General features: G+C 41.2%; 1 protein-coding gene across 1 annotated transcript in view; it reads right to left on the reverse strand.

The window, feature by feature from the left end:
* Positions 1–23979, reverse strand: part of ZBTB20 (zinc finger and BTB domain containing 20) — a 90193-nt gene that overhangs the window by 24934 nt on the left and 41280 nt on the right. The window contains exons 2-3 of the mRNA XM_034074575.1: positions 8478–8574; positions 1029–1215 (exon numbers count right to left, since the gene is read on the reverse strand). The gene's annotated coding sequence lies outside the window, so the exon portion shown is untranslated. The remainder of the gene's footprint in view (positions 1–1028; positions 1216–8477; positions 8575–23979) is intronic.

The following is a 23979-nucleotide window of genomic DNA, read 5'->3' on the forward strand; positions in this document are numbered from 1 at the left end:
TTTTGATAGTGATGATCCCTATAACCCGGCTGCTTCCAAGCTTGGCCCTGAGGCAGAATTTTTAAATTAAAAAAGAAAAGGATATACATCCTTTTTAATCTGATTTTTTATTGTCATGCCCTGATTTTTTTTATAGGTCTTTGCAGAGTCTCGTTGGCTTCTGAGCTCTTGAAACCTGGTGTCATCATCTTTCTTTCTCCTTTTTTCCCCCTCGTAAATTTTACAACATCCTAAATCCACTGCAGAAGAGGTAAACCATCTATTCTAAAACTACTGAGTGCTGAGGTTCACATCACACTGCACATTCCTGCCCAAGAGATTTCCAGGCAGGGACCACTGTGAAATGAGTGTTTTGAAAAGCTGACAGTGTAAGTTCTGACCTTCCAAAATCCCGTTTTAATAATTCCCTCCCTTATTTTTGTATGTTTTGCCAAATGGAAAAGAACATTTTTAAAAGGCCAATTAACCCGTGCTGAGTAATCTCAAAGTGAACGCACTCAAAACAAGGGCCTTAAACTGGTACAACCACACAGGTCTACAGAGATTTTCCGGACTCTCACAGACTAGTCCTCTCCACAAAACACTCCCCCCCCTTTCTTCATGGAAATCCTTTACAATCCTGCGTATCAGAGGCAGACACCTGCTTTTAACCATTGCAATACAGCCCAGGCTGAAAATCCCCAGTCAGCAGATATGCTTGGGTAACAAGAACCATGACCTGGAGAAGAATAACTATAGCTCTAGATGGAAAGAGACATGTTTGAGGGGTCTTCCCTTTTCCATTTTTAAGAAGCAGCAACCTGACCCAACAACAAGCTGTCAGCTTCCTCTGGCTGACTGCATTACCACAACCTTAACTCCAACTGCTATGTTTCAGTGGTAATTCCCAAAGAAGGGAAAAGGTAAGCCCTGAAGAAGTCCTGCTCATGCCATTATGGAATGAGCATCCAACTGGAAAACCTGTTCCACAGTAAGCAGCGTGCTTTCACGAACCCCAGTGCAACCCAGCAGCACGTTGGTGTACTCACAATCAGATGACCCTGTGTGTGCGTGCAGGTTTGTTGGTGAATGTGGTGAGTGATGAGGGCCGGGCTCAGAGACAGAACAGCTTCAAGGTTCAGGCAGGGAAGGCCCGGCTTGGCGCTGCATGCACCCGTCTGAGTAATCTCATTCTCCTCAGACGCCTTCTGGTTTTCAGCTGTCTTGGGTTTCTTCCTGAAAATAAACAAAGAGACCTTTGAAGGCACTGACTGCATATTTGGGAAAAGGCATTTTTAGAATCTGTTAAAGATAACTTTCTTTCCCCCCCACTACCTCCCTCTCTCCTCTCTTCTTCCTTACAGGGAAGGAGGCAGAGAAGACTTTCCTCCATGCTTCTTGTTTGGAAACAAGCTGCTCCTTGTTTTGACTCTGATGCAATGGCCCTGAGACCGTGTTACAGCAAATAGGCCAAGCACGAAGCTCCTCATTCTGCCCCTACTGCTGACATATAAAATGAAACTCGTCCCAGTGGTTTAGACAGTCTGAGCTCCATTTGACAAATATTAACTAAGGCTGTAGCATTCTGAATAGAGAGAGTTATACAGAAATGTAACAGAAATGTCTGAAAAGAAAACAAATATGCAAGTTTCCAGTTCAAAACAAATCAATGCAGAGACTCATTTTGTAGTGAAAACCACTGAAGTAATTCTGAGATGAAGAGGTCATCAAAGGAAAGCATTAAGATCTGGAGCCTGAAACAACATGATATGAACACAGTGCATTCAAGCTCTCAATGCCTCACTCCATCCATAACCTCCAAGCATCTTGTAAACACAAGGAATTAAGCCTCAGAGGAACACCAAGTATGGAGTTAATCACCACCTTTATTTCACAAGGGGCAGAAGGGGAAGTGGTGAGCACTCTATAGGGGAGAGAAGCACCCACATCTCACCGTTTCCCCTCAGTTTTACAGGTGAAGGTGCTTCCTCTTCTGCTCCCCCAAGGCAGGTAGCCTCCCAGCCAGCTCATGTTCCAGCTGGGAAAACCACTGCCCTGACCCAGCACAAGGCGATGGCACCTGGGTAAACATCCAGATGGGATAAGGGGAAACAGCCTCAGACTGTGCTATGGGAGGTTTAGTCTGGATATTAGGAAAACATTCTTCACCAAAAGGATAATCAGGCATTGGAACAGGCTGCACAGGGAAGTGGTGGAGTCACCATCCCTGGAAGTGTTTAAAACCTGTCTACAAAAGCCCTTAGAGACATGGCTTAGTGGTGGACTTGGCAATCCTGGGGTAAAGGCCTTCATGATGTTAAAGGTCTATTCCAGCCTGGTTGATTCTATGATGCTACGACTCTATGAAATTAAACGCCATTATCTCCTGCTGGCACCTGAGGCACAAGCAGTGGCAGGTCACCCTGGGAGCAGGCCCTTCTCAGGGTGGCACCTTGCACCATCTGGATAACAACAGTTTTGGGGTAGCATCCCAGAGCATGGAGGTGCCATTGCAGCAGAGGCAGCCCTGCTCTGTGCCCAACCAGCCCTTCCTGGCTCCCCATCTTGCAGACAAAGCCTTTCTTGACAGGGACAGACTCTCCTGAGGGGCTGAGGCAGGAGCCCCTTCTCTCACACACCCTCCTCTCCCTTGTCCACCTAGGCCGGCATGCAGCTGACATGTTAAAAGCATGAGTTTTTAAACAACTCGATCTTACAGCACGGAAAGCCCTATTCCCGCGTGGTGTCGGGGGGGATAAGGAGAAGCAGAGCCCCGGCCAGTTACATAAAGGCATTACATAAGGGCGGCAGGGCCGAGACCCGATGCCATTTCCCGGCGGCCGCCGTCGGGGGGCAGCAGCCGGCCGGGGCCAGGCCTGGTCCGGCCGGGCACCCCCCACACCGCGCCCCAGCGAGGTGCCTGCTCGACAGGAGCCTGAAAGCTGCGGGAGAGAAGGGAGGAAAACTGTAATTATAACACAAAATTAAGTTAAACGGGCCAAAAAGGAAATAAAGCAAATCTTCTGCTCCACCTCCTGACAGGGTGCTGAGCTCTGCAGGTGAACCACTGCCATCAGAGGGTCATGCTCATAACCCTGCAGCTGCTGGATGCAGCATACACATCAGTGTGTCTTGGATTACATGGGCTCAACACCCCCATGCCACAGGACAGGCAGATGGTTCTGCTGCTCCATCCTCCATGTATATAATCAATATACTCAAAACATACCAGGCTATCTAATCTGATCCAAATCGATAGCAGATGGTTAAATATGGACCTTACTTAAAGTGTAGTGATAGAGCAAAGGGTTGAACGGATTTGCTCCGTTTTAAATGGAAGGAAAATCAAATCATTTAAAAACATATTTTTTTTCCTGAATAGTAAACCATGTATCTTTTCACTCCACGCTTGGGCATCCTTCTGTCTGTTCCCCGTTCTGTCCCTGGGATCCATCTCGTGCTACGCGGTTAAGGATGCATGAGACGCAGAACTCCTACACGGACACATACACTTTAAAGTGCATGGACTGCACATTTAACAGTAATATTATATGTAATGTTAAATGTAATTAAATGTAATGTTAAACCGCACATTTAACAGTAACAGTCTGTGTTGATCCTTGATGTATGAACTCCAACACACCTTCACACACCTTGTTTCCAGATCCCATGACTTTCCCATGTGCAGCCAGCACACACCAGGGGCTGCAGGGACTATGTGTATAAAACAGTTGTTAGTTCACGGTACTGCTGCCAAAGAAGGTTTCAGATAGCACTGCTTTTTGTCCAGGCAGCCAAGGATGTATGTAGGAGTAGACTCTAAATGCACAGAAGCCTGGAAGCTGAATTGCTGTACTGAAGGTCTGTTTTCAGCTCAGGGTTAACCCAAGTTACACACTTAGAATACAGCCTCTGACTCCAGCTCTACTAACACACAAAGTCACCTCCTCTGGGCAGGATGCTGTTGTTATTTGCAGGGTAGGAGCTCAGCCTGAGGAAGTTAGATCAAGCACTGACAGATGCTTCATCATGCGGCTGATCTGCATGGGCCTTCCAGACCTCTGAAACTCATTAGAGGGATAGGTTAAAAAACACTTCAGCAATAGGCAGTGACACCAATGAGGCTCTGCACAGCACTCCCTGCTTCTTCCTTTCCAAACCTGTTTGGTTTATACTTTGCTTTTAAGGCTGACACTGTGTTATCAAGATGCTCTTGTGTCATCACTTTTCTTCATCAGAGCCCTGCAGGTTGGTGACTTGTGCTCAATAGGATGGGAAGAGAAGCAATGGTGTTGACTGGCACTAGAGGCGATACCTCTCCATAGCAGTTCATTCCTCTTACACTGTTCACACATGCCCTGCATCTCAGTACCACCTTAGAAGAATGCAGGCTTCCTTAGGGGGAAGGCTGAGTAAGGGAAACAGCCAAGTCAGCTAAGGATCTGAAGAAAGCTTTTCAGAAAAGAAAAATCCTGGGGACACTGATCAAAACTATCTACAAAGAAACACAAACAAGGTTCTTCTCCAGTCTGCAATATCCAGCTGCTGTTGCCAGCAAAGGACAATGGGAAAAGCCAGAAAAGCCCTGCTGTTGCTGTAAGTATATCGCTCTCCTTTTATTCTAACTTATGGCCCACATAGAAAACTCTTATTGCTATGATCTTCACCTATATATTCTAATTAAATATTCTACATTCACTTACATAGTCTGCTTCTATTGCTATCTTATTGCTAAAGTCTTCACAGGCAGAGCTGTTAAACGCTGATCAGGTTGTGGCATCTCCATCCTTGGAGATTTTCAAAACTTAATTGAACAAGGCCCTAAGTAACCTAATCCAACTTGGAAGTCAGCTCTGCTCCAAGTAGGGAATTGGACTAGAGATCTCCAGAGGACCCTTCCAACCTAATTTTTTTCTGATTGCACACTTCTTCTATGAACACTTCCACCAGCAAGCTCTCTAGTATATCTCCATGTTACAGAAGGTAAAATGGCATGCTCACTGTGGAAAAGTGTGATCTGTCATAGCTGTATCAAAGAGCCTGAAAGCACAGGGGTAGGAGTGAGAATGAAACAACTAATAAATATTTTTTGTGGAACCTTCCCAAATTATACCTGTTCATGTACCATCCCTGGACTTCAGTGGTTGGCAGCCCTGTGTCATTATCTCAGTAGTAAGGGTCTGTCTACCTTGCTACTTCAGTTCACGTCATTACGTTCTCTATGGACTAATCCTGGAAAGAAATAGTTTGCTATTTACTTGTTAGTAAGGGCAATAAAAGTTGCACTTATTTGCAAAAGACTTGGGCATGTGCCCTTGGAGCAAGAGGCTCCATTGTGATCTCCAGTTACCTCTAAGCTCCTTCCCCACACACATCTCTGGTGCATTACAGGTCCTTTCAAAAACTGCATTCTTAAAATTATCAGAGGCCCAACATCATCTTTGCTTCTCAAGAAGGATGGCAGAAGGCCAATATAGCAAAGAGATGGCCCTTCTGTATACAGACGTGATGCACAGACTCCCAGAAGTTGGGGACAGAAAAGATGCTGACTTTTCTAAGCCAATTTGAGTCTTGCAGAATACCTGCAGAATTCATGTTTGCTAATGATTTATCTGGTCCATTTCTAAACATTCTACCTTCTCTCTTTACACTTTCAATCCCACGTGCAGCTACTTCTCTTTTGTTGGTATTCACTTTTCAGGATTCCCTTCTGTTTATTGCAGGGTTTTATTTTCCATTATGTTCATTTACACCACTTAAAATATTTTCTCTTCTTTCTCAATTGTATGCTCATGCTAACTGCATCCAGTGTTATCCCTGAACTGAACTGTGCCCATCAGCACTCTCCAGCTCATGCGTAAAGAAAGACGTACCATCACCAGCATCTTTTTATTCCTGTTTTCTGTCAATATTTTATTGCATTGATGCATTCCCTCATTTCCATGTTCCTTAACACTACATTATCATACAACAAGGTCTTAAAGGGTAGACAACTTGCAGTGCTGCAGCAACTGCCATGATCTGGGCACTGGCTGCAAAACAGAACTGGCCCCTTCCTGTTTACTTTGAAGGCAGAAGAGATAAAATAGTGGATGTCCTAACCTCAAAGCTAACTAGAAACTAATTACTACCTCTGAGCTTTGGAATGCCCTGCTACATTTCCCCCTTCTTGCTGCCACTCTTGCATACATCCTTATCTCCACTTGATCTCCACACACGATTTCTTTGCATGTATCTCTCTTGCAACCATTCATTACTTGGGTTTGGAATGCATTTCCCCTTGATGCTCTTACAGTGGGGCTGCCAAACCAGGTCTCTGTCAAAAATAGGCAATATATGTTGTATTTCTCACACAGCAGCTATAACTGATGCTTGAACCTTCCCTTACACAGGGAACAGCTCTCTGTCCTGCAGAGACACCAGGTTAGCAATGAACAAATTAGCTCAGGTATAGGAACCAGCATAGCTGTGCAGAACCCACAGTAGCATCCTGGCTCTCAGGGGAAGCTATGATAATGTGACTGTATGAGAATAATAGTACATAATGAACAATAATGAGGCAGTTTTCAGCCTCTGAATACAGGGAGGGCTGGGTCACCAACCAGACCTTTGTTCACTGCATATTAAACAGCATGGAGGGAACACGCCACAGGGCTGCTGATGTTGTTACAAGTGCTGCTGCTGGCTGATTCTGCCCACCCATGTTCCAGGCATTATCTCCCCTCTTCACAGATATGGCATCACCTTCTAGTAAATGCCCTCAGGTCAGAGATGCCTGTAGTGCCCAAGCACTGCACTTAACTCACTGGTGTACAGATCATCTGTAGCCCTAGTAATTCACAGAGACTGTACATAATTAAAAACAAAACAAACCTCTGGATTTTTTTCAGATCCTAAAAACATAAGGGTGTATAAATAGTTCACGTTTGATTATAAGTGGTACTTTTCCCGAGTGTTCTACTGCACGTTCTTTCTCTGCCTGTGTGCGACTAACACAGCTCCCAGTATCAGTGCTTATCACTGCCAGTGTTGTGTCTCTTCCAGACATGACATTGACAATACATATTTAAAACTGACAAAGTGAAAGAGAGAGATAGTATAATCACTGAATATTTATATATATATGTATATATATATATATAGAAAAGAAAAAGCCCCAAAGAACAGTAAGAAGAAGAGAAATCTGCCCAGAGACCTCACCTTAAAATTCAGTGTATTCTGAACACCAGAGCTGAGGGTGAAGATTCCCAAGACAAGCTTGCTTTAAACCACCTGAGCCATCCCAGTTTTCCTGTCAGAAGTGTTGCTTCAGTAGTGAGAAGTCCTGCACAGGCTGACTTCCTGAATATTCACACAGCTTCTCTGATGATTTTGCAGCCACATTGATCTTCATGCTGTTACAGCCACATGACTGGCAGTTTGTTTAAAATCTCTGATTGCAAGTTTGTGTCATACAATGGAAAACACAAACTCCTGAAAACATCACCATAAAATGTAATATGAAAGAGGAATCCCAGCAGAACGCTGCAGAGCAAGAATGGGAGGCACAGAGAACTGACAAGAGAGGCCCAATGTTCTATTGCAATAAAAGCCTGGGAAATTTAATCAACACAGAAAAGTAAAACAAACTCAAAAATCCCTTACAGGAGACTGATTAACGCAATTAAATTAAACTCAGAGATTAAGTTAAACTAAGATTTAAATTTGTTGTGTCTGTTTCAAGCCTGAAGTGGGGTTTATGTGCTCCTGAATTTGTCTATTTTTTTCCGTCTAAACCACAAGTCCATGAAAGTTAAAGCCTCACTACAAAACTTGCCCGACTTACAACCTCAGAGCATCTTGACTACCCCAACACTGTGACAGTACTGGCAAGCACCGAGAACTGATCGTAAGAAAACAAAACTATGAGATCTACAAGGGAAAAGTGCAAATAGCACATAGTTGATCATTTCAGAGAATAATAAAGCACAACACAAAGTCAAAATTCTCTCAGGCAACTTTACCTATGCAATCCAGCCAAATCTACCAAATTGTAATGGCCTTAAATCATAAATTACTTAAGGCCTGGAAAGAAACAGCTCCTTCAAGGGGCTGCAAAAAAGCCAATCTGTATTACACGAAACACCAACAAGAGGAAAAGTGTCTCATTAAAAAGGAATAAGAATAAAAAAGAAGATAAACATTCTGAAGACAAACATGGATGAAGCAACTAGAAAAGCACAAACTAGAGCAGTAAGCAGGGAGAATCTGCCAACCTAAAAGATACAAGCAGATCAAACCAGCCATTGCTGAACTATGCTGTGAGGCTGACTTAAATATTTACCAGGTTTTTATTGACATTTTTTCCCCCCCACATACTTCCTTGTAAATTTCAAAAGCAAAACTTAGCTTACCCTCATGAGTAATGCTCACAGGTGCTGCAGTTCGTTTTTGTTTTTTAAAGTTGTCTTTTTTTGCTTGAAACAAGAAGTCTTTTGTAAGAGATAAAATATACTTACAGTGGTTTCCAAATGGTATCACTCTTCAGGTAAATTACTCCAAGCCTTGGACCTAGTGCAGACGTTCATTGGGGCAGGGAACAGAGAGAGGCTGTGTCTGTACCAGAAAGAACCAAAAGGAAAGGTCAGGGTGTTATGAACCATTAGCTATATGCTTAGTTTTAGCTTCAATGTAACTAACTGCAGCTGCAGACAAACAATAGCAAGCCAAGATAACAGGAACTGAAAATCCTGAGAATTGTGAAAACTACAAGCAAGGGCAACCAAACATATAGAAAAAACAGTTCAAACCAGGTTATTCTTGAGGAATAAGCAACTTGTGACTTCTGGCAAGGTGAACAGAATCAGTGGACAGCAGGAGAATGACCACTAAGGGTCCTGGAGACCCTTGGAGATCATCAGAAGACACTTGTCACAACAGGAAGGACTCTATGATAATGAGGTTGGGGAAACCTTTTACTACATCTGAGTTTTCCAGGAAAAAGAATAAATATGTATGTTTAAGCTGTACATAAATATATGCCTCCTCCTGAGCTCAGAGGACACGATCGGAGGAGCGATCCCCCATGTCCCCAGCACTGAAATAAAGGAACTGTCTGCTTCTTAACACTTAAAATTATGTGTTGAGAGGTTTCTTTATTGCTGTTTTGGGCAACAAGGGGGAAATAATAATTATTTACGAAGAGCATGAAAACTTGCTGCAATGCTAACTGGCATTCTCTACTGTTAGTACAGCTGGCAGCAGCCTGGTAGCGCCAAATTCTTCCTGCTTCAATCCCTCCAGCCCTGGCTGCAAACCACAACAGAGTTTGTTCCCAGCTACCCCACTCTGCCCATCCAGCATATTCTGGTGAAGTGAGGAGAGAAGGAAGATTAGCCAGCGAAGTGCTATCAGTAGAATTCATTCTGGGAAGTTGTTCACTCTAATGGCATGAGCATGGAGCAGTGATGGTGAGCTAGCACAAACTTGGCAATAAAGTGCATCTCGTCAGAACAAGGCTAGTCCTGTTCAGAGCAGCAACAAACACTTCCTGGGGACTGAAAGGCAGGAAAAGGAAAGAAAAATCCTCCTTCTCTTCTATTGCTGTCTCTACATCACAAAAACAATTGCCTGTACCAAAGCAGGAGCCCCACTTACTCCCATGAGCCTCCAGGTCTACTGTGATGAGAGACTGGAGAAATAACTTATAGTCAGCCTTTCAGGAAAGATTCATTCCAGCAGCAGTTTTATGCCTGAAATCTCCTCAGCAAAAGAGGGAGTTGGACTCAGTAGACTAATACAGAAAGGGATCCAAAGAAAAACCTCAGCTGCAATATTTATTAGAGGGTGATTTCACCACCCAGACCTAAGTTGTTGGAAGTATTTACATTTTTGGGGGACGTGAATCCCTTTCTAGACTAACATAAGCTCTCCTCTGCTAGCTTCTTATGATCTTTGGGTGGCTCACTGTGGATGTTGGAAGTACGTCTGAAGTTAACATCCAGGGATAGAATTAAACCCTGCTCACTTCACCTATGCAAAGAACTCCTGGGACATCTGCATATTCAGTCCTACCCACAGTGAAGCCAATGGTGCTTTTTCCATGAATAAATGATTCTGCCTTGTCTGATCAGACAAGAAACGCAAATATTTGCTTTATCAAAGAAATCAAGAAGGTGAACGAAAAATGATAAGAGATGTAATTGTTATTTCACAGGTAGTTAATGTCACTGTGCAAGCTGGAATTTATGTCTGCAAATGCAACACAATAAAAAAACCCCACTGTTTGTGCAGCGGGAACACTGGAATGAGTGCCAGCAGACACAATGGAGGATTTTAGATGATACTGTAATAAAGTACTTGACAAAATATACATTCAGTTTTATGTTCAATTTATACATTTTGTAATGATGACGTTTATCAGAAACTGGGATATATGCTACATACTGATTTCAAAAGGCTACGTGAAATCCAGCAGCTGTACTTCACAGGGGCTCAAGCAAACATTTTATTTCATTCCAGTTTCTGTAGGTTCTCTCCTCTTGGAGTCTGCTTTGAATTGCAAATTGAGTGAATTCAAGCACACAGACACAAGAAATCTTCAACTTAGCCTGAACCTCTGAGTTTCACCAGGGCTTGGGAGAGATACTATATGCGAGCACCAGGTTAGCTCAAAAAAATCACATAAAAGAGTGATACCTTTGACCATTGCCAAGGGTTGAATTTCAAAGGTGCAACAGCGCCTGAGGATTCTGTGGATTTAAGTCCTCTCTAACACTCAGCATGGCTTACTTTCAAGCTCTCCTTCCCACTTCCCTATATACACCCACCTAGTCTGTTAATGCTGACCTTGCTTCTTATATCCACTTTGCACATACCAGTCTGTCTTTTATCTGTCTGTTGCTCATCTTTTGAAGGCATAAATCCCATGTGGCTTAAAGACTGCCCAGTACTTCAGTTAACATGAATTTTTAACTTGTACTAGAAGCAGAAAAATCACAAGATCAGGTCTTTAGTCTTTACTTCTCCTCACTTCACTCCTAATTTCACACAAGAGATGCCTAAGAACTGCATGTACTAATCCTGCATATTTTGTCACCTCTCTTTTTATGTCATTATTGCTCTTCCAATCTCCAGGATCCCAATCCAAGTGGCTCTCTCTTGTAGCACTGCCTAGCACTCAATCTGCCTTCACATCAAGGGTCAGGCAGACAAGTTGTTAGAGATGGGCTGTTCAAAGTCCTCTACAAAATCTGGGCACTAAAATCTCTGTGAAAGGCAACACTTAAAATATCTTAAGTTTTCTCCATCATTTTTGCTATGGCCTGAGAAGATAGATATATCTCTTTTCCTCCAGTGGAAATGGAGGAAAAGGATTTTTGACCATGAGAAGACTGGCAAATAAGACAGACAAGCAGGACAACAGGGGAATAGGATGCATGACATTGGGTTAAATAACCTCTCCCCTCTACCTGGGCTCCTTTATCCAGAAAAGGAAAGCATTCCATTTCTGCTCCATGAGGTACTGTGTGTTTAATTAAGATTTTGGAGGATAAGTTTTCTGCATGAATGCATTCCAGAAATGCAGACTCTTATTACTTAAATATTTCCACTAATGATAGTAACTTGGGCATTTTATATATGCTTACTTTTATTCCTTCTTTCTCTTTCCAAGCTTCATCTGGTAATTTCGAAGGTGTAAGAAGCCTTAATTGTATTACTGGTTTTTATTAGGGAGGGTCCATTTTATGGTAGCAATGATGTACTACAGATTGTGATTTAAGATGTACACTTTAGGTCAGTTCTGTACTGGCATCAGTGGAGTTGCAGTGGACGTTAGGTCAGGAAAAAATGTGGTACTTTACATAATAATGCTGATGATTAATGGGCTCCTGAACTATAACTCCATATTCTGAAGGCACTGATCCTCCTTCTTCTCCCTCCTGATATTTGTGTCTTTACCCTTTCATGTATTGTTAGTTACCTTTCTAGAGCTGTTCATTAATCAGCACCATTGATCTGATGTGGTGTGTCATGTCATATTACTCAAAACACACATAAGCAAGAACTGGCCTGACTCTGGTCTTCACACAACCCACCATCACAATATTTCCTTTACAGATGACTTAGATATTATAAACATCAATTTCCTGCTGGTGCTTGGTCTCTTGGTTTCTATCTTTACCCCTGGCTGCACTGTTTTCTGCTCAGAGACACCACCAAACACCTTCAGTATTCCCAGTTTGTTAAAGGCACTCATATATCTGACCTGCAAGAGACAATCAATGGAATAGCTCTTTCTCTTTGCCCTAGACCTAGTACCACAGTCTACTGTTACTTTCTCTTAGTGAGTCCTGATCAAGGGGACTCAATTTTTTAGTTAATCTCTATTTGTTTTATCCCTACAATACTCTTTTCCCTCATATCTTCAGAAGTCTGCTTCCTTCTGCCTTTCGTGTGATCCCTAATAATGAAAACATTAAAAGATGAGCTTCTTGTGAGCTTATTACTAATTATTCTTATTTGCTGTGCTGGCACAGTGCTGTCTATCATGAGGCAATGCAAAGTAAGAACGTGTTAGTGCCACAGAAGTTAGCATGCCTCATCTTAATCCACGCATTGTACAGGTTTCTTGAGTAAGGTGAGGTCATTTTTAATTGACACTTTCACAGCCATGATACATTTTCAGACTGAGCTGTCTAGGTTAAATGCAATTCTTTTTTGGTCACTTTTTCTCTCTGTGAATAGCATTTTAGGTGAAATTCTTAAAACAACAACAAGAAGATGAGAACAGCAGTGTTAGCCATCAACAAATGTGATTCAAGACATGCTATCAGAAGGCCATAGCATGAATTTTTCACAACAGTCAGGGTTTCATCTAGGGGAGGAAACTGCTCATTTCTATATTCTACTGGGAGCACTGTATGTGCACTATCAGTAATTGGGCCTGAAGTTCAGAAATTAATTTGTTAATGGATTGGACATTTGCAGAAAGATTGTTTAAAGAGGCTGGACTGCTCTAGCCTGGTAGAGGCCAATTTTGCACAAGGACATACATAGATAGGTGCTGCCTATTTCCATTAATGAAAAATCTCAACATGCTTAGTGTGTTGGCTGTATAAACCCTACACTTGCAGAGAAACAGGTTAGATGGTGCCCAAGCAGGCCGTATGTCTCTGCTGCAAGGTAAAGCAATGTTGGGTAATGTTAAGCCTCTGTTCAGCTTTGCACACCTGACTCAAAATGGCGAAGATAACTGGTACCTAGAAGAAGCACCTATAGGTCAGTAGTTGGTAGACTTGATCAGAGCAGAAGCAGATCATGAAAAGCCCTAATATAACATTCAGCTAAATGAATACAATGCTGTAATGAACAGAAAAGCTATGATGCCAGACTGAGCTGTGATAGTGTGTCAGACCACGAGTTATATTTTCACTTGTGGTGAAGAGAAGAAACAGTATTGTACAAACAGATATATACATATATAGTAACCATATATATACACGTCTGCCTGCCTAGTTATATACACAATTATTATTTAAAAATTATGTTATTCTGACAAAATATTGCTGGGTATAACAACACGGAATTCTCTATATTTCTACTATGGAGCCTTCACAATCATATCTGAATGCTGAATGAAATGAGATACTTTTCAAAGCTATTCATTAAAGTGGGGTGTGACTGAAGCAAATATATAAAGTCATGATTTTACTGATGCTGGTGTCAAATATGGAGTATATCTTCTGTGCTCGGTAGAACTGCACCTACATAAACTTTCCAGTGAACAGACTGATTTGTGGGTAGTGCTTGTACACTGCTGGAGTTGTTGAGTCTTGAGTGCTAGTTTCCTACAGATACTTAGTATTAATAGAAGCAGTTTGAGAGTATAAACAGCCTCAGGCATTCATGTGCTGATGCCGCAGGTTACAAGGCAACAGCATTATGGTATGAAACTCAAAAGGTTCGTTGGAGGGGAACAAGGTAAAATGCTAAAGTTTTGAAGCCACTGTCTTGTTACTAAGAAGGTGACAAGTGGACAATATGACATTGCCTTGCTACCTAAAAGCAAGAGTTTCACAAAACTAAATTTATAGTTGTGCTGCAATTACTACCCATGTTTCTGCAACTGAAATATGAGTTGCCATCACTGCAATCACCAGAGACGAAGAAAATGTGTAGAAACTAAATTGCTACAGTAATATATCTGCCTAAGCTACTGCTTTGGCTAGATGAGCCAGATTAGCTCATGACAGATGAGCTTCATGAACATTTCATTGCCAAGGAACCCTGTCAAAATATTGGTGATTTCTCCGAATCTGTTCAACATCATGGAGATGTCAAATGAAATCTGAAAGGACATTATTTTTCAGGAAGAACAAAAACAATGAAAGCATATGAAGAGAATGAGCTGAGTCTTTTCCTCCTCAGCTACACACTGCTTTGGTTTCATTGAATGCTGTCCTCGCCAGTACTTTGGCATAAACCCTGAAACCCTTAGTCCCATAGATGTTGTTGAGTTGAAGAAAGTACCACACGTCCTCAAGGAACAGATCTCTATGTTTCAGCAACCAGGTTTGTAAACTGGTAACATATTTGCACCTAGGTGCAGGTACTGTATGTTCTCAATACATAACACAATTTAATGAAGATTTACACTGTTGGCACTGGTTCTGTCATACGCCCCTCCCTCCTGGTCACAATGGTACAGCACTTGATGCATCAATGTCTGGCCACCAGATTTGCAGTTCTTATGCTGAAAGCTGATCTCAATCAGAAGTCTGAAGTATATTGTCATACATCACAGAATCATAGAATCAACTAGGTTGGAAAAGACCTTTAAGATCGTCAAGTCTGGAAGATGATACAAAATGATAACTTGATGGGAGTGATGAATTCCTGTTTCCTTCATGGCTTGTCACTTGCAGAAACTATTGGATACTGTTTCCGTTCATTTAATTCCACATAGGACAATGAAATACCACCAACTATAAATTTCAATGGACTTCAACCATTTACTCAAGGTAAACTAGGAAGTGAAACTTTCACACGTGTTTCTGTCAAGCACCAAGAGCCAGTTTATCCAACAAATCAACAGAAAAACTGAACAAACTCCTCTCCACAAAAAACTCTTAGCATCATCTTGATGGAATTCCTCCCTCTCACTGAACTTTCATTAAGTGACTTGTTTTACAATGAGATGAAGAAACTTGCAGGATTTTTGCCTGCCTTTACTAGAGGAAGATTCACATTAAAAATCACGTTTGCATGCATTCTGAGGGCAGGTCTGACACAAGGAATCTTTTCCTTAAGTTTTAAGATTCATAACACCGCTGCCTGAATGCTGAGCTAAACAATCATGCTACTGACAGTCAGGTAAAACACTCAAATGATTTTGAATATTTTTGTTTTGTTTTGTTTTGGATGACTGTCTTCTGTCTCTGAAGATTTCCCTTGCAAGTCAATCATTAAAGAGTCAGTAACCAACACAATGAAAAGACTAGGTAAAAAGCATCACGAACATGTTTTCCCATATCATTCTTCCCATGTGCTTGCTGCCTCTGGCCTCAAACTGTACAAATGAAAGCTTGTTTGATTTATGTCAAAAACTATATATAAAATATCACACAGGACCCACAGAGAAACAAAGTCACTCTGGGCTTTGGTTACTTTATCCATTGAGGAATAACTGACTACAGCCTTGGAGTACGTAGAACTGATCAAAGCATTTACTTCCTCACAAGCAAAGAGAAACCCACTGTAGATTTCCTGTTTCATGCTTCAGTGCCAAACCACAATGAAAAAAGTTCTAGATGAGTATGTGAATTATTCTAAAACATTGTTCAATCAAATCTGATGGTTATGCACATTTGTGAAACTCGTCATTTGAAATGTCAAGTTACTGACAGCAATGTGTCCTGAGCTGTGATGTATATTTGTGATAATTATTTGCTTTTCTAAAGTTATGTATCATCTTCATCAAAACAGGATTTTTCTTAAGTGTTCCTGAAATGTAGAGATGTGAGTGCCAGCTGTGTTATTCAGATCTGGGTTTTAAATACCCTGTGCCAGGAAAGCACAGAGTCACGATATGACTACAATGCCGTTTTTAAGGCACTTTGAGTTATTTTTCACATTTCTCCTAAAACTGTATTCATTGTGGCTGATGGAGATGACTACTGACATTAATAGCAGCTGAAGTGATTTCTACTCTGTATGGTAAATACAGCATGATGTAGTAATGAAAATAACATAGCAGTAATTGTTGTTATTCTAACTCCAGAATTAGCAAATGATAAACTCTTGGAAGTTATTAGAATCCAGCATTCAGATCTCTTCTGTGGCTCTTTGAGACTATTTCTCTTGTCGTTATAGAACTTTCTTGAATGAAACTGAAGGCAGTTGGCTCTGTTGTTGTTCGTAAGTTCTGCTAATGTAGGAAGGCTGTCTCCTGAATGCTAAAAAGACCATTTCCAAATCTTCAGCATCTTCTTTCTTGACAGCAGAAATTACTACTCAGAACAGTTTGGATGGTGCTGAAATGAAATTTTACAGGAGATTCTCAGTCTTCCAAGAGGAGACAGGTAGGGAATGGCAGTGACTTGAGGGGACCCCATAGCAACTTCCCTGCCTTTTATTTCTGAAAGGTGACACCCTGTAAGCAAGCACCCTGCTGGTATTCACTTTGGTATTCTGAACATAACCCTGTTTTCCATCAGGAAAGAAAATCTGTGAGGAAAATCTGTGAGGAAAAGATTGGATCTTTGATTGTAGACAATCTGGCAGCTACCTTACACCAACAGATAAGAAAATGGCACAGATGAACAAAACCATGAAGATACTCTGATATGTGGCAGATCCTCTGATCTCTGCCACAACCAGCAAGAAGTACCGTAGGAGATGGATCAGGAATCTTAGCTGCAGGGGAGCTCAGACCTATTCTAGTTCAATCAGATTTCACAATTTGCTCTAATGAAGAGCGCTGGCAGAAGTTCAAAGCTACTCCAGGTCTCGACTCTCCCTCCACATTACTATAAAAATGACTGTAGAAGTGTTAACTGCAGAGAAGCCAAAAGTTGTTTTGGTTCCAGCCTTTCCCAGCAGGAGTAACTGAGAAAACAGAGTAGGTGTGCTACTTCTGCTCACAGCAACCCCAGCCTCCCGCAGAACACCAGAGACGCAAAGTGTGTGCAGCTCTGTCTCCTCTCGCAGCTCCTGCAGCCTCAGCCGCTCCCTGCAAACACCGCTGATACAGATGCACCAGCTCAGTAACTCCAGAAGTCTTTGGAATTAGCATCAACCTACACTGCTGATAACCCGGTGGCTGTTTGAGAGGCAGGAGGTATCAGGAGAATGGCTGTGTTCAGCCAGCATTGATTTCTTCAGCCTTTTGTCTGTGTCTGCTTTCTGTCTCGCTTGGAGGTGGTTACTGTTACTACAAGTAGCATGAATCATGTCTCTGTTAAAAAACAGAGCTTCCATTGTCTTACATAACCCCTGGTAACTGCATGTCTAATAATAGCAAGCCATTTCCAGGTAGGGAATCTGTCTGTGTTCCAGACCCAGACACATCCACATGCACACACATATTCATATTACTTTCTGCACCTCAGTTCTGGGAAGGAGTGAGCTTTAACATGCAATACAACAGTTCTAAGCTGCAGGACCTGGCAGCTATTACTTTAAAATGCCGTTTTTCACTTGTTGCCCTGAGAAGCCAGGCTGGAACACACAATTTGCTTCACAGCCTAAGCAGCAAGAGGACGCAAAAAGAAAACCAAACAGTACCATTTGGTTTTGACAGAGCATTGAATTCCAAGGGCCATGACCTGAAAGCTTTATGAACTCTCCTATCTCTTAAAGAAGGCCCACATTTTGATAAACTTCTCATAGTTCTGACAAACCCTGATTTTTTCCACCCCTCAGTTTCCCCCTTGGAAAAGTAAAGGACAACATTCAACTCCCTCATTACTGTAAGGCTAACAGATAAAGCTGCAAATCAATAATGAGATCTGCAAGTGAACATTCTTTATAAATTGAAAATACTAGTGATATTGTAAGCCATGAGTGGTCAACAGAAAGGAGTTTCTGAAGATTACTATGGTGTTGGAAATTCAACTTTCATTCAGTAGGAGGTCAAGGAAGAAATTCCTGCTGGTAATGTTGCTGTCATTCTGAGAGTCATCAAAATGCCTGTCCTTTTGCCAAATGAGATGAAATTGTGCTGCAGAGAAACATGCTATCAGGTCCATCAGCTTTAGTATCAGGATTTGGTTAATAACAGACACAAGGCTCTTCAAAGGGAGAGAATCATAGAATCACAGAATATTCCAACTTGGAAGGAACCCATCAGGATCATTGAGTCCAGCTCCCTGCTCCTTGCATGACTACCTAAACCAAAATCATATGACTAAGAGCATTGTCCAGATGCTTCCTGAACTCTGACAGGCTTGGTGCCGTGACCACTTCCCTGGGGAACCTGTTTGCAGAGTAGCTCTAGACTGTTTAATGAGGTTTTCCAAAGAAACAGTTCCTTCCGACCTCTTCACATCAGTCAGCGTACCTGGGCATCTAAACTTGACTTATATGCTATTACCAACATAAGAACCAGACTACAGCCATTCCAAACTTCTATATTCTCTTGGTTTAAGAGATGGATCAGAACCAGTGATTTGGAAAGTCAGTTTGACTTCTGGATTTGTTCAGCTTTGAGAGTTCAGTTTAGGTTCATCTCTTCACATTATGGTAATGTAATAAACAGTTAAAAACTTAGCTGATGACATGATAAAAAATGATCCACTTCAGTTTTTATTTTTGTACCTATTATCTTTCTCGACTCAGATAATCTTTCTTGAAAGTTTGTTGGAAGTACTTGTAAACAGTAAAGCTTAGTGGATCAGATGTCACTCTGATTCTATGCCTACTCATACAGTATAACCAGGAAGGATCTTTGGAGGAATCATTATTTGCCTGTTTCTCAGGATCTACAGGCAGTAAATGACAATTTGATATTGTTATTATGGGATCAAGAGCCTTACTTATTATGAATCCCCGGATCCACAAATCACCTTACAGTAAAGTCAGAACCAAACTAAACCTAAATTGTGTTTGAACTCACAAGGTGACTGGTCTAGCCAACAATTGCAGACCAGCTTCCCTGATGCCCTCCCACTAAGTTAGTCCATAATACTCAGAGAGATTCCTGTGGGTGCTATAGGGAAAAAAATGGACTGCTGCTTTTATTTGTTATCAAATAAGAGCCTATGGTTCAGCAACAATAAGCCTACTGTGAAAAGTCCAAAGACTCAAGCAAGTAAAAAAAACCACACCTGCTGAGTTGTAAACTGTAGTTTATCAGTATCATGCAGTCATGAGACTGTTACTGCCCTAGGGTAAGAAGTTCTTACCTTTTCTGTAGGAAGTCAAATTAATTTGCCTTCGCTATCTAGTAATCCCCTTGTCAAGCAGTAAGCAATTCAGATATCAGCCACTCTGTGTTACAACGTACTATTCAGAAAGTTGAACGTGAGGAATGAATGGAAACCACAGATCATGCACCACTTACTGAACCTTCAACATTCGTCCTAGAAAAACAGTATTAATATTTTAGCTGCTGATCATAGTGCTATGTCCCAGATTCCAGCTAAGCATCTGAGAACACAAGAGATCCTGCGCATTCAGGTTATTTTTATTAGGACTGAAACTCCTGGAGGAAACATTTTCACTGGGGCCCAGTGAAGAGTTAAACAAAAGTTGGACTCAAGTTTACAAAGCCATCTGAATTGGCTTCAAGTAGACATGAAACATCTATGCATCTGGAAAATGGAGCTTGCAATTGTCTTTTCTGTACCATCTGCTCTCAAGAACATTTTCTGCTTGGGAGTTGCATAAGCAATGAAAAAAAGCACACAAACAACTTCCTGTACCATGTTTTTGGTCACTTGTAATGACGCATTACAAAGCAAACCACCTAAATATGCACAACTGTGCCTCACTCCAGATGACAACATGTATTATATAAGAGCAATGCCTGACATGGAAACACTTATTTTAAGATACCAAGACACAAAGATCACCCAAGGGGAAATATTCACTACATGTGAGAGTTGGGGGCAAGTGTCTGGGAGAGTTTTGCCTCCATCTTGACAGGCTAAGTGCAGTTCAGAAGACAGAAAACCCAAAAAGAGGATTTTTGTTGGTTTACAAAGTAAAATGACAGAACTTGTTGCATCTCCTTCCATCAAGGGGAGTTTAACTTGTGATGAATGTGAAATTTTTGTTGTTATTTAATGTCACTTTAATGTATTTTAGAGTCAAAATTATTCTTGTCCCAAAAGCTTTTAAAAATATCATTTGTTTAGACTCGCTTTGCCTGTTGGGAAGCCATGGCCTGATTTAATCTCATATTGTGGCATAAATAAAACAATATCCACAGGAATTAGAACACTTTCACCAGAATAAAAATATCTACCTCTCCAAACGGGTCCCAAGCCTTTAAAACTGTACGTATGTATGTGTTGGCCTCCTTTTCTTTCCAGTGAATGCACTAATGGACTTGAATGGAGACATATGGGAAAGCCCAGTACCCATGCAAATTCAAGGAACTGCTGAAGATGAAAGGGGACTGAAGCAGGGTGTATAGCTAAAAGAAGGTAGTTTGCCTCTACTTGGTGGATTTTACGCTGAAGTTGAAATGAACTAATGAACAGATTCAGGCTACCAGTCAACAACCGTTACCACGGGATCACTCTGCAGTATAGATCTGACCTGGTTTGGGCATGGGCACATGATCACATTACTATCAAATTAGCAAGAGTTTGTGTCACTGCAAGAGAACAGATGATATATAATCTAGCCTGCAGTCAGAGTGGCGCAGACAGGTGATATCTGACCTGGCATAAAGCCTGCCATCTAAAGTTATCCATTTGTTCTGAAAACATTCAAACCAGTATGTGAATCATCCTAGATCAATACTTTGTGTTATACTGCTAACAGTGGGTTTGATAGTGTATTACGACCCAGATTCACTGTGCCATCAAACCACAGCTTCAGAAACTGCCCCATGGAAGCGTGGAAGCAACCAATTCTACCAATGTACAGGGTAAATCTGGGGTTCCAAACAGCTCTAAGGAAGACAAACACACAAAAAAAAAGGTGCAAGAATAAAGGAGTTAACTTCCAAATCTGCACCTATTACTTCACACTTAAGACAACCTGATTTTCTTCCTACCTTCAAAACACAGTGGTTTTGTTATTAATATGGGGTTTTCCTAGATAATGGACCCAGTAGTCTAGAATCTGCAGGACTAGATTAGTCTCAGGAGACCAGTCCATCTCAGGCTGTGGCAACAAAGTCTCAGGTTAATGAAACTTGTTTTAAGATTTCAGCTGAATTAAGCCAGTGTACAGTTCATACAGGTCACCTCTGCATGGGAAGGAACATCAATATGTTTTGTGTATCTACAATTCATTAATAACAAAACCTGGTTCATATCCTCTTTGCTACAGCATCCTTCCTCTGCCTCCCTCTGCCGCCTGGCCCCCTTCCTGACTCTAATGCTTTACACCTCCAGCCATCAGAAGGACTCCATATGAAATGTTGCTTATAATTACAGTGGCAAGACTCCTCTGGTTTTTGTGGAAGTTACATCCTCATAAATGAGAGCAGAATTTGGCCCTCTGTCTTTTCCAAAGGAAGACTAACGATCAAATAATTTCCTCACATCTCTGTTTGCACTTTCACAGTCTGGTTACATTGATTTGTGTCTCATAAGTAGATGTTTCCTTTGTTGGTTACAAATCAATGTTATAGACCTAGCCTGCCTGCACATTTTCCCCCTTCCCTCTCACTGTGTGAAAAACAAAGTGCAGCTTCAATTCTTCTTGCTTTATAAATGTAAACTTCCTTGATGAAGCATAAGAGAGAAAAGCAGATAAAATTCCAGCTCTCCCTCAAAAAACCAGGAAATGTCTGTGCTTAAATTTCTAATTACTGAAATGCTTTATGGGATGATAAACACCTTTATCATTTCAGCCCTGCCACAGTTTTGTTAACCTAGTTATAATCCTCTCCTTCACATATCGCAAGATTTCCCATAGCAGCCCACTGTGATATCACAGCTATGACTTCATGGCATGAGTAAGGAGAAGAAAGGCAAAGGTTTTCATCTGTAGCAGGACTAAGCTGACACACAAATCTCCTGGAAAGGATAGAAAAGGGTTTGCAATTGGTGCCTGAGAGGCAATGAGCTTTTTGACTGAAGTATGAAAATACAACAGTGAAGATAGATGGGTATTTTACTACAAATGGATACGCGTGATAATAGGAAAGAAGTAGTAAGAAACAGAGCCATCAATCAGAATTAATCACGTGAAAGAAGGTACAGGTGTAAATGTGGAACATCTCAGATTGATTTGCCTTTATTAAAAGAGAAGGAAAAAAAAGAAAAGTTTTTTTAAAAACGAGTAAAAGGAGCCTCAACTCAATCTCATCAATTTTAATACTATGAAGAAGTTCAGTAAGTGACAGTTCCACCAAGCTGATGGAAGACTCGTGGCTGCCAAAATAAAAATAGAAATAAATTAGAGATGCCATCAATAAAAATAATAAGGTTTAAAGGATGTGAGATCAAAAAAGGAAAGAAAAATTCTACAAATACGAAACAAGGCTTGCTACACTGCCATCGCCACCATCAAAGAGGATCCTCAGAAGTCAAAAGGGAATTTTATTTATCTTAAAGAACAGCACTTGCAATCAGGAAATCTGGATCCTACTTACACCTGTGCTGGGGAACCCATGCTTGTCTTTGAGAAAGCTATTTCAGTGCTCTGTGCTACAGCTTTTCTGTAAGGCCAATCAAGATAATAACAGATCGACTTTACAGGCATCTTAAAAAGATTAGTTTACGGGTGCTGAGAAAACACTTTAAGGTTTTTATGTAGAAACTGTTAGATGGAAGGAAAGACGAGAAGGAATTTAAAGATTTGGGGAAAATTTGAAAAAAAAAAGATTCCACAATTCTCCTGGAAATCATAGGAAAAAAACAAATAACCTCCTTTTTAGGATTTTATTTCCAAAGGAAGCTTAAAACTTCCCAGCCACATGGACAAAGAAGTTCCCCCTGCAAATAGTGTAAGAATCAGTGAGTAGGTGGTACTGGGGAGCCCTGGCTTTGCTGCATGCTTGCACAGCCTCACTCCCTGCTGGGCTGCAACCTTGCCACTGTATGCATGTGCTTATTACCAGGGAGATAGCACCCTGCTGCTGGACTCATGGGAAGAGAGGTGAGGAGAAATTATGACTACTTGGATAGCTGTCAGTTTGCCCAGACTCTTGCCAGCAGCAGTTCGGGCAAGAAAACGTAACTGTTGCTATAAGACTTTGGGGAGCAACCATTCGGTCTTACTATTCTATCAGTCTATGACAACTACCTGCTTTGGTTGTGTTTAAAATGGGCCTGGCTTTCTAAAACTTTTGAGTATTGTCATAGGAGATCCATCCTTGATAGATTAAATCCATAAACTAGGTTAGAAAGAAAGAAAAAGAGATACGAAGTAAGAACACTGAAACTAGGAGAATTATAAAAACAAACCAGAATTATTCTGATCTGATACAACTTTCCCAAACCATTTTACTTAGACATGAGTGACAAACTTAAGATACCAAGGTGCTATGAGTCAGACCTGTAAAATCAAATCTGCTCATTGATGTTTTGGTAGCATCCATCATAGTCATAACTCTTGTCTGTAGTAAGACTTAATCCTAAAGAAAGAACACAAAAGATGAAACTGCCCAAACTTACGTTATTTTAGTGATTAAGCAGATAGTCTGTCAAAAACCCCAAGCAGTGATATATTACCAATCAGAAGGACTATCACAAGCATGTTTATCTATAGGACAGATAGAACTCAAGATGCATTTCAACTCAAATATATTTATAGCTACTTGTTTATGGCTTATGGTGCCTTCCACTGTATTCTGCATATTTTTGTTATCTTACGCTATCAAAGTTAACAGGAAAT

Source organism: Melopsittacus undulatus, chromosome 2 (assembly GCF_012275295.1).
Source record: "Melopsittacus undulatus isolate bMelUnd1 chromosome 2, bMelUnd1.mat.Z, whole genome shotgun sequence".
Classification (NCBI taxonomy): Eukaryota; Metazoa; Chordata; class Aves; order Psittaciformes; family Psittaculidae; genus Melopsittacus; species Melopsittacus undulatus.